Here is an 11,164-nt window from a genome sequence, read left to right as displayed (position 1 = left end):
AAAGCAAAAAAGGAAAAAACAACTCATGGCCACTCGATCCTGCACCCAGGCCTTGTTATTACACGTCAATGATTCTATGTGTACGTGCATATATTTTTACTTCACTGCTCTTGCATTACCTGCACAATTCGGATCTCATGGATAATAATCGCATTTAAATTGCCTCTTTATACCTATAAAAGACGAGGATAACATGTGTCACTGTGAACATGAAAATGTCCCAGCACCCATTCCAGAGAAGCTACTTAATGGTGGCACACAAGAGGCACCATCGTGTTTACGTTTCCTGCGTGGGCAGAGCCGCTGTAAACCAAGAAGCCTCAGAAGCTGTGGGAGGGAAAGTAATCACGCCGCCGTTTCGTCACCAGAAAAGCCGAGTGCAAGGACACAGAGGTAGAGAGGCCACGCCTGGGGACGCCGAGGAAAGCAGGGTGGGGCTCAGAGCCGGGGGGGGGGGGGGGGGGGGGGGCGGCCTGCATGGGCGTGTCCCCTCTCAGTGAGTAAGCAGGGGGCAGCCACTCTGTCGCTGTGCTGAAAGCAGCGGGAATCTCTGCAGCTTCGAGGTGTGGAGGTGAAGAAAACTGGATAGAAGTTAACAATGACTGTATTTTAAAAGGCTGAACTCTGATTTCAGAGCGAGCAAAAGGACCTGCCGTGAAAGAGGAGCCACTGTCATGTTAAACAGGCGGAAACAAAGCCTGAAGCAAGTTTCACAGAAACAATGGGATAAAATAGAAGAAGATGACAAACTTACTCTGGAACCGCTGGTTGAGCGTGTCATTATTTCGAGAATTAGAAACCATAAGAAACCTGCTACATATATTAATGTATTCTATAGTAGTAAGCTTAAGATCCGAAATAGCATGTAATTCTCATAAATACGCAGTAGGTCTTAGGTTACTCTCTCCGCTCCATGCACTGTTTGGAGAGAACCGTTTGTCACATTGCTGCTGACACCTGGGTCCCTGGTGAATGTAGCTGGGACTCCGATACCCAAAAGAGTCCCCTGACATAGGCTGAAGGTTTTGAATATTGTCTCACAGTTGGGGGTGAGACTAAAAAGTAATCACAGTACATTTCGAACACCACTGGTGTGTTTTACAGGCTTTTCCAAAGCATGAGTCATCAGGTAGGGGTCAAAGGCTCAGCCTGGCAAGAAGAGAGTATCCGTCTGTTTGACTGTAAGATTTCCACTGTCACCGCCATTCCTTACACCTGACGCTGCATATCCATTAAAGACGCTATTTAAACAAACTATTTTATTTTAGAAGAACATACTGTGGGCCATTAGTACCCATTAACACACGTTTCGCAGAATAATTTTTCTTTCAGACTAATGAGCTTTACTTTAGGAGACGTGGGCCTGTGGAAGTGAGCTACCAGACAGGGGTGTATTTGTGGGAATATCACGAAGGAGGCAGAACATATGTCTCGCGTGCCTCATGAAGCAGCGCCCGAAGGCCTTACACGGTCTGCAGCGCAGCGGCAGACTCGGCGTTAGGGAAGAGATGGATTGGAGAAAAGGTGGAAGAGAGGAAGAAACAAATACTTGACTAATTCGTGAACTCTCCTGGGGCTCTGACCTCATCTCCCTTACCAGTGCCTCTGGGTGCCTTATGGCGTGAGTGTTGGTTCATGGAACATGAAATGGTTCTATGCCGAAAGATAGTTCGTGACACTGATTTATTTTTATTTCATTATTATTAGGTATTCAGTATTTTAAAATTAGGTATTAATTTATTTATGATGTTTAAAAATAGACTTCACTCTTACAGCAGTCTCAGATCTCAGAAGCATGGAGAACAAAGTACAGAGTTCCCACACACCACCTCTCCCGCCGCGGTCAGAGTGGAACACTTGTTCCAACAGACAGACCTCCAGAGAACCACTGCAGGCGCCCAAAGTCCACAGCAGGGACTTAGTTCACGTCAGGGTTCACTCTTGCTGTTGCACATTCCCTGGTTTTCAAAAAACTCACTCTATGCCGTATTCTACTTAGCTACACCCTCTTCGCCAGGCGTCTCCAACTCTGGTTCAAAAAGAGCAGGTTTCTCTCCCTGGAGTGTGTGACCCGGAGGTTGTGAGTTGGGAATCCGTGGGAGTGACTCAGCGCTTGTACGGTTCCATGTGCCACACCGGGAAACACTGTGAAAAGGTGAGATACCACTCGTGGATGGAAGAACTGATGGACCACACAGGAAATTCCAGAAACCCAACACTGGGCCTGAGTGGCCGTGTGTGAACAAAGCACGGAACCTGGCCAACGGTCCGCAGTTCTGATTCCGTCTGCATTCTCCTGTTCATCGTCTTCCCCGTCACTGGCTGTTGACTCTGTGGTGTTTTCTCTGCCGATATTCGTTTGAACCCCAGTTTCCTCCAAAAGCAGAACTGTCATACGCTCGAACGGGGCCACGTGTGGTGCACGTGTATCCAAAGGAAACAAACAGATGTCCCAGAGAGATGTCTGGTTCTGCATCCCGTGCCCACGGAGCAGTATTTACAGCCTGACCTTGCGGGTATTGTGCTAAGTAATAAACCACAGAGAAAGCCAAATAATACTGTATTGTTTCACCTATAGGTGGACTCAAAAAACAAACAAAAAAACCACAAAGTCATAGATCCAGAGATCAGATCTGTGGTTGCTAGAGGTGGGGGGCGAAAAGTGGGGGAGCTGGGTGAAGAGGTTCAAAAGGCGCAAACTTCCAGTTCTAAGATAAATGAGTTCCAGGGATGTCGTATACAACAGGAGGACTCCAGGGAACTCATATACAACAGGAGGACTCTAGGGAACAGGACTCTAGGGAATACTCCTGTGCCCTGTATTTGATCATTACTACGAGAGAAGATAAAATTCTGTGCCTAGGTGAGTTGATGGGTGTTAACTAAACTTATTGTGGTAACCATCTGGTAATACATAGTTATGTCAAATCATCATGTTGTACACCATCAACTTACACAATGTTATATGTCAATTATATCTCAGGAAAACAAAAAAAAAAGCGAGGAATGAAGATGGTTTTTCTAGCAGCCCACCATCTTAATTTATTTGATCACCTTCCCACACCTGTGGGCACCTGTTTCCTATTGTCACTTCCCAAAACATATAGTGTTTTCAAACTCGTTACTTGAAACAATAAAGGTATAGAGTCTGGTCCTAGGAAAAACCCATGATAAAGAGCATGTACTGGACCTGTTAAAAGTTCACTCCATTGTGAGATTTGCATTAGAAGTCTTTTTATATGCATAGTGGCAAGGGCTGTTACTGCAGGACAATTGAATTGAAACAGCTCAGTCAAATCTTCCCCTCGGTGTTTGCAATGCCAGTCAAGCACACACGCAAGGTTAGGCAGGTGTCCTTCTGGCTTCTGAGGACTGTTTCAAAGGTCGTTTATTCCTTTCTGGTGCGCCGAGGCTTGAGAATTCTCTGTCTTTGTGCTTTTGACATCAAACTAGGCCAACGTTACAAGGAACTGAACACATCTTTTTATCAATAGTTAGAATTAGATTAAATTGAAATCTACGAGGTATTGGCTCTAAATACATAATACGTTACAGTTGAAAATAGAATAATTATTTCCAACTTTGTATTCACTTATGCTTCCCAAAGATGATTAACTGATAAAGACATATAAGATTTGAAAACAAGTATTAGACAACCAGCCTGGAAGTTAAGGCTACTTAATAAACATTCACAACAGAAATAACAATGAAATTCAGAAGTGAAAATATTTAATAGTGAAGGATATTTTTCCTTTTATAAAATGAATTAATCAAGCGGTGTCCCCTGTAATGTGGTGGTACTAAATTTTCTGTTTTATTACAATGCTGGGAATAAGCATCTTAATGCTTTCCTTACTTTCTAGAAAAAAAATTACTAACATTTAATCAAAAAACTAGATGTTTCTGTGTGATACATGTGATGATGTTTAGTAAAAGAAAAGTGTTAAATTAAAAAAATGTACATGAAAAAACATATACGTGACCAAAAAAAAACCCTAAAAAAATCTTAGTCATTTCAGGTAAGATGAAAAAATATACAGGGGGGAAAAGTGTCTGAATTTTAAATGTCAGAAATAGTTACCAGTAATGATTTTATGACTTCTATTTTAAAAGCACAGACAAATTTGCTTTACAATCTTATAGTCTGTACTTAAAATTCGAATCCCATTTAATTTTGATTATAAAGGCCCTTGAACTAATACCAGAACCAGTACCCCATTCATTTCAACTCAGGTTCTCTTCTTAAACTTGTCACTTGGAGAAACAGCAAAAACAACAACAAGACCCACTGGTCTGTGCTTATGGGATAACGTGAGCTTTTTTCCTTTCTTTTGAAATGCATATTTCACAAGTTTACAGAGCTTTCTGAAGTGGCTGCCATTTGAACTGTGTTTCTTTATCCTTTGGTGCCAGTGCCTGGAGAAAGAGCTTCAAAAATGTTGAAAAATAAAAGAGCCCCCCAAAGATTTGATATATTAAAATACTCCCAATTCTCTTAAGCCCACAAATCACAGCTCCAATATGCAGCCACTGTCTCCTACGCTCATAAATGTCCTCAAGTTTTGAGATACTGAATACAAATATGAAGTTTCCAGTCGTGTTTTTATTTTTTTTCCACATCAGTTTGTGCCGACTACGCCATCCTTTTGCTGTATTATGTGGTAGCTCCAAACATTTTAGGGTTTTGTAATTAAGCACTGAAATTATGTTTTTAAGGAAAACACACATGTTCCATCACCAATAGTACTTAGGAAGAACTTATGTTTAAGTGGTGGAATAAAGATCAATATAATGTTTACTATCTCTTCACCCTCATATTGATGAATTTTCTTAGGTAATTGATCACTTGGAAAATAAACACTTACATGTATTACGAATAAGCTTTTAAACCATGTTTGACCAAGTCCAGTATGTTCAGGGTGTAGGTAGGTAAAAATCGGGTGCAGAAATTGTTCATAATGAAAGCAGTGGTAATTCAGTGTGACAGGGTCATTGAGGGACTGTGAGTCAGGTCACCAGGGGGAGTACGGCCTCCTAAGAGCAGATGCAATGAAGGCATCAGGCCACGGCCACTGGCCCCTCTCCGTGGGGCCGGCCAGTGTCGGTCCCATTTGCTGTCTGGTGACTGGGATGGACTGCTCTACGGAAGTCCATTTCCCCGCTGTGCAAAGCCCCTGACCCCCGTCCTCAGAGAGGGCAGGCTTGTGCTTGACCACACTGACCATGGGAGGGCGGTGGCTTTAACAGAGTTCCCCTTGTCTTGGCCTTGACCTTTCTCTTGGGCTGTCTGCTTCTGTCGGCATCACATCCAAATGTGAGATCAATTCATTGCCAGCTGAGCGCTCTCTCGTTTCTGACACAACTGTCGGACACGAATGAAACTTCGGTGCCTCTGCGTGGATAGTTTGAGGCCCATTTTTGTTCCGATTACAGGAGGCTCCTTCTTGCTGTCCCTCCCCTCATTGTCTGTGCGAGACTAGCTGACTTGGGACTTAGCGTGCTGTGCTTCGGGGTCTACCAGCTTTCTCCCAACGGCTCACGTGAGCGACGCCCCTTCTTTGGGAATAGCATCTCTGGACTTGAACTTTCCCAAACCGTGCTCCAAATAAATGAGAGTTCCCCTGAAGAGAGTTTTGGTGTCCTCTGTTTTTGTGGCTTTCCTCTCTCCCTGAGCAAAATCTCTGTGTCCCAGCTCTGGAAGCTCGGGCCAGCTGTTCCAGAGAAAGCTCCAGGGTCTTAGAGAGAAGGGGCATGGGCCCTTCTCTCCGGATGATGCCCTGCTTCAGGCAGCGTGTGGGACCCGGTGGGTACCTCTGGTCTTCTGCACCTCATCGGTGGGGCCTCTGATATATCATGAGCTGGGGCAAGGGAAACTGGGGCCACAGCCGGGTAAGAGGCATCACCCTACGAATCGGGACAGGGTCGAAGGAGCCCCCAGTTGATCTGCTGCTCTTACCTGAAGCGGAGCCTCTGCCACAGCAGCCTTCCTGTTAGCCGTGGGGGCAAAGGTGAAACACACCACAGCCCTTACCTGGGACCCAGGGCGGGGGTGTGCCCCAAAGGCCATGAGACCCAGTAGATTTTTTTTTAAAGTTTCTTAATCTTCTGTATGTTCTGATAATTTGTAGACACTTTAAGCGGCCCTTTACTTCATAATCCTCACCTGGTCGGGGTTTTGTGCTGGGATGAGGGCCACCAAGCTCCCCACCTGGGGGTTCAGATGTAGAGCACCCCCCCAAGCAGTTTGTGTCACCAGACACGGATGACTTGTAACTTTGGGAAATGCCCTAAGTTTGAAAAAGCTTCTACATTTCATAGCAAAATTTTAAATGCTCTAAAAATATGGCTCAAATTATAGCACAGTTAAAATTTTTTTATCTTTTAATTCTCATTCGAGGCCACACCCACTAATTTTTAGAGAGAGAGGCATGGAGGGAGGGAGCGAGGGAGAGAAAGAGAGAGAAACACTGATCTGTTGTCTCTTACATGTCTCCGACCCAGGATGGAACCCACAACCCAGCCACGTGCCCTGACCGGGATTTGAACCGGCGACCTTTTGGTGTGTAGGACAGATGCTCCAACCAACTGAGCCACACCAGCCAGGGAAAATTATAGCATATTTTTTGAAATAGTACATAGTTAAGGCATGTTATAAATATACACTGTGTGCTTAACGAGGAAAAAGTGGTACAAATGTGATTCTTTCATTCATCATTGAAACATTTGTTAGGCTTTTTGTATTGCCTCAAACTTATTTCTGAAGTGAATTACTTGCACCTACATTTTGATATTTCAGTTTATCAAAGCTATTCTATGCAGAGCTGTATCATCTTGGAGCGGTTCAAGATGTGTCTTTCCCAAATATGCCCCTTCGGTATATTAGTTATTTTGAGCTGAAGATGCTTGAAACACAGCACACGCAGAGAGAGGACTTCTCGGAACTCCTCCCCCTGATCTGCCTGAAGACAGCTCCTCCAATGCCACCCACCAGGGAAGACTGCCGCTTCTTCACACAGGGCAGGAGACGGAGAGTCCGCGCCACTCTGTGACGAGCTGTGTCACAAGCCGTCAGACCTACCAGCTGCCCGGAAGCTCGGGCCAGCTGTCCCAGAGAAAGCTCCAGGGTCTTAGACACACAGAAGGACCCTATCCGCTTAGGAGTCTCCGGGGGATGCTTGGGTTCTGTTTCTCATTCAAAGCTTCCTGCCCGCACCCGCGGCATTGGAAAGGGATCTGGGGAGGTTCCCCATGCTGGAGGCCTGCAACCTCGCCCTCCAGCTCCGCACAGCCCAGGGCTGGGGGACGACCCACCCCCCACACCTTATGGGCTGTACGGAGAGGAAAGTGGGTGCCCGGCCTCTGGCACCCAGTCCCCTTCCCCCAGGCGTGATCCCCGGCCTGGCCCGGCCCAGAGTCAGATCTGCTGCATCCTCCCGCACCCCCGGGCTGACAAGCATCACGCCCAGGGGCTCCTGGCCACACACGCTGGAGCAAAATAGTTTGTTGTGGGGTGGAGGGGACAAAAGGGCTGTGCCTGGTGGCCCTGCGAGTGTGTCTCTGGCTTGGGCAGTGTTCGGATGGAAAAGACTCGGTGCCTCGCACCAACCCCCACCCCCTCAAACCTCCTTTCTAATCACGACCTTTGGGACCCTCCTGTCCACCTCGCTCCGCCACAGGACCTGCCACCACAGTTTTTTCGTGATTCTCTCCTTAATGCCACCAACCCTGAGCTCTCAAATTCACCAAATTGCTCTTGCGGGGTGGGGGGCGGGGGTGTTGCCCTCTCACCTGCCTGCCTCCGCCGCCTCCAGCACCTACCTAGGTGCCCCGGACCTGTGCCAGCCATCGCTGTCCAGGTGGATGCGGGGCGTAACCCTTTCTTGCATGAAAACACACACCTGCGCCCTGGCCACGCCCACTCCGGGACATAAACAAGGAACTCAAATGGCACAGGGAACGTGTTACAGGGCCGCCCTGGGTGTACAAGGTAAATAAGCCCACGTGCACCCCGAGCCCTCGTGATCCTGGAGGAGCGAGCTGCTTCCCAGGTGAGCAGGTGAATCTGGTGAGGACGGGCCGCGGCTCCGGCACCCTCCCCAGCAGCTGTCCCCAGGCCGGCTGCACGGCGGGCTCCTCCAGAGGCTCTTTCTCCATCGCGGCTGGTGCCTGGGGACTCTGCGACCGTGGAGGGACCCACTGCGAGCCCAGGTGGTAGAGCGTCTGCCCACAGCTCTCCCTGAAGCCAGGAGGCGGCCTTGCAGCCACCAGGGACTCCCCTCCAAAGACGACGATCAAATGGGAATCACACGCCTGCAGCCAAGGGGGGAAACAGCCGTGATAAGGGTCCAGCCATCTTTTTAAACAAGTACCACGTGAAGCCACTCATATTAGAATCTAATGAACAAACTGCACTAACAGACACGAGAGAAACGGACTCGTAGATGCAGAGGATGGACTGACGGCTGTCAGGTAGGAGGGAGGGCTGCAGGTCAGGGTGAGAAAGGGCACGGGATTAAGGGGGGGGAAGCTCATAAACACAGACCACGGTATGGTGACCGCCAGAGGGAAAGGGGTGGGGGTGGGGGAGGTGGAGGAGGGTGAAGGGGGACAAATGGTGATGGAAGGAGACTTGACTTGGGGTGGTGAACACACACTACAATGTGCACACGATGTATTACAGAACTGTACACTTGAAACCTATATCATATGAGTAGGCAGTATATAAAAATGCTGGAGATATGGGGTTTCTCATTAAATGTTTTGCTTCACTGGAGAGTAATAAGAAAAGCCATGCGATTGTTGTCACTGTCATTTAAACAACGACACCAACACTATTTCACCGAAGTGTCATTGTCTCACTGTGCCAATTCCCCAGGGCTGCCATAACGAAGCACCACCATCTGGGAGGTCCAAACATCTTGTGGTCTAACGGTTCGGGAAGACGGAAGTCCGAGGTCAGAGTGTCGGCAGGTGGAAGGATTCGTCCCGTGCCTGGAAAGGTATGTTCCGCGCCCAGCTGTGGCCGTTTGGGGACCATCTTGGGCGTTCCTTGAGGCACAGACATGTCACCCTGCTCTGCGTCTTCTTGTGCCCCTGGCGTTCCTCCTGTGTGCCTGTGACCCAGTTTCAGAACCAGGTCACACTCCCAGGTACAGGGGGTTAGAACTCCCAAATCTTTAGGGGAGGCTATGCAACCCACAGCACTGAGCAACTTTGGCAGCAGCACAAGTGAATTTGCATTAACTAAGAGAACATTTGAAGGAAAAGAAGCCCGAACATCCTACGTAGATACCTGGGGTCCATGTGTCAGTGACTGGGATGTTTTTTTACTTATGATACAGAAACTGTATTTTATCAATTCTAAGATGCACATTTTTTTTTACATTTTAAGATGTCTTAAATCACAATGCATATCCAAGACCTGTGGCAATTCACAACTGTAACTGTGAGCTTTTTTTCATTTATTATTAGTGATATGTAAAATATGTTTTAAATAGAAACTGTGGGCTTCATGACACACAACAGTGTATTTTCTCTTATAGAATGTGCTAACCCTTATCACCATGATGTGCATCTTGTATTTCTACCCAGGTCGTGTCTGTCGTCTTTCTTTGCCCGGCCTATTTAACAACATTTAATACTCCTAGGAAAGAGAAGGCGTAGTCTTCAAAAGCAAAACATGAAATCAGAAATCTACATTTTTGTGTCACATAATATTTTGATTGAAAATAACCTTGAATCAACCAGGTACATGATCACTGATTATAACAAAAACCTCTAAATGCTTTAATCATGCCTTTTTATTTTGGCCCCAAATCTCCAGTCGCCTTATTTAATTTTAATGTTATTCAACTGGTTTAACATTCACAATGTTCAATCCCTTAGTGGATTGGTAGCACCAGCATTGTTACCACATACCCGCCCTTTATGCAAAATCTTAAACAAGTTGTGAAGTGCTTATATTTTTTTTAGAATTGTTCTCACCATTTGAATTATATACAATACGGAAGCCATATAAAATGCAAAAACATGGCCATTGTTTGTGGCCATTTTTATATGATTCTGTGTATTACGACTACAAACTTGCTCCCAAATTCTCATCTCAAGAATATTCCATTTGACTTCTGGCACTCAGAAATACCGCATTTTCTCAGATACCTGATGGTATCGTGTTAACCACATATTGACCACTGCTGCATTCAATTTCCAGTGAGATCGGTGAATATTATTTCAACACTCGAGTTAGAGAGGAAAGCTTTGGCAAATCACATGGATTAAAATTTTTTTAAAGATTTATTTATTTTTATAGAGGGAAGGGAGGGAGAAAGAGAGAGAGAGGGAGAGGCATCAATGTGCAGTTGTTGGATGTCATGGCCTGCAACCCAGGCATGTGCCCTGACTGGGAATCGAACCTGTGACACTTTGGTTCGAAGCCCGCACTCAATCCACTGAGCTACGCCAGCCAGGATGGATTAAATTTTTTAGTCTAATCACTAGCATTTATAGTCATTCACACACACACACACATGTGTATATCTCATCTTGTTCTAGTAGATTAGCACCCTAAGGAGATGGACTTACGAAAGGGCTGGGGCTGGTGGAGTCAGCACCCTTCACGCAAAGACGCTCTGTTCTTTGCTACATGAAAAAAGCCGAGGCCAAGAGCGCTCTGTTTTCTTGTTTATGCCCCTGTGTGCCTGTGAAGGGTCCCGTACAGTTGACTGCTGTTCACACAAGTCCCGCCGTTGTTGGGGGCTGAAATTTTAATTAGTCCTTTGAGTTTTAGCCAGCCATCTTTTGGCAACCGAAGGCAGATGTCTCTCGTCACTCTCTTTAACACCAATTTATGTCCCGACGTTCTCTCCTCTAATTAATCCACTTGCATAGCATGAAATAATTAGTTTACTACTAACACGAGGCTCTCTTTGTAAAGTATTTTAAGGTACCTTAAAATTGGTCTTTTTACTGTTATCATGATTAATGGCTTTGAAACTTTGCTGAATGCAGCTCAAATGTTTCTTGCTTTATCATCATTATTCAATTAAATATTACTTCATGTAGTACGGTACTGCTAAACTTGTTTATGTAATTTGTCTTTATGATAATTATTGGTATAGATTAACTGTAATGCCTCAATTAAAAAGGCACTTTCAAAGCACTTTAC

The sequence above is a fragment of the Phyllostomus discolor genome, chromosome 14, assembly GCF_004126475.2.
Source record: "Phyllostomus discolor isolate MPI-MPIP mPhyDis1 chromosome 14, mPhyDis1.pri.v3, whole genome shotgun sequence".
Classification (NCBI taxonomy): Eukaryota; Metazoa; Chordata; class Mammalia; order Chiroptera; family Phyllostomidae; genus Phyllostomus; species Phyllostomus discolor.
The sequence above is the reverse complement of the archived record's forward strand: the minus strand, read 5'-3'. Positions refer to the sequence as shown.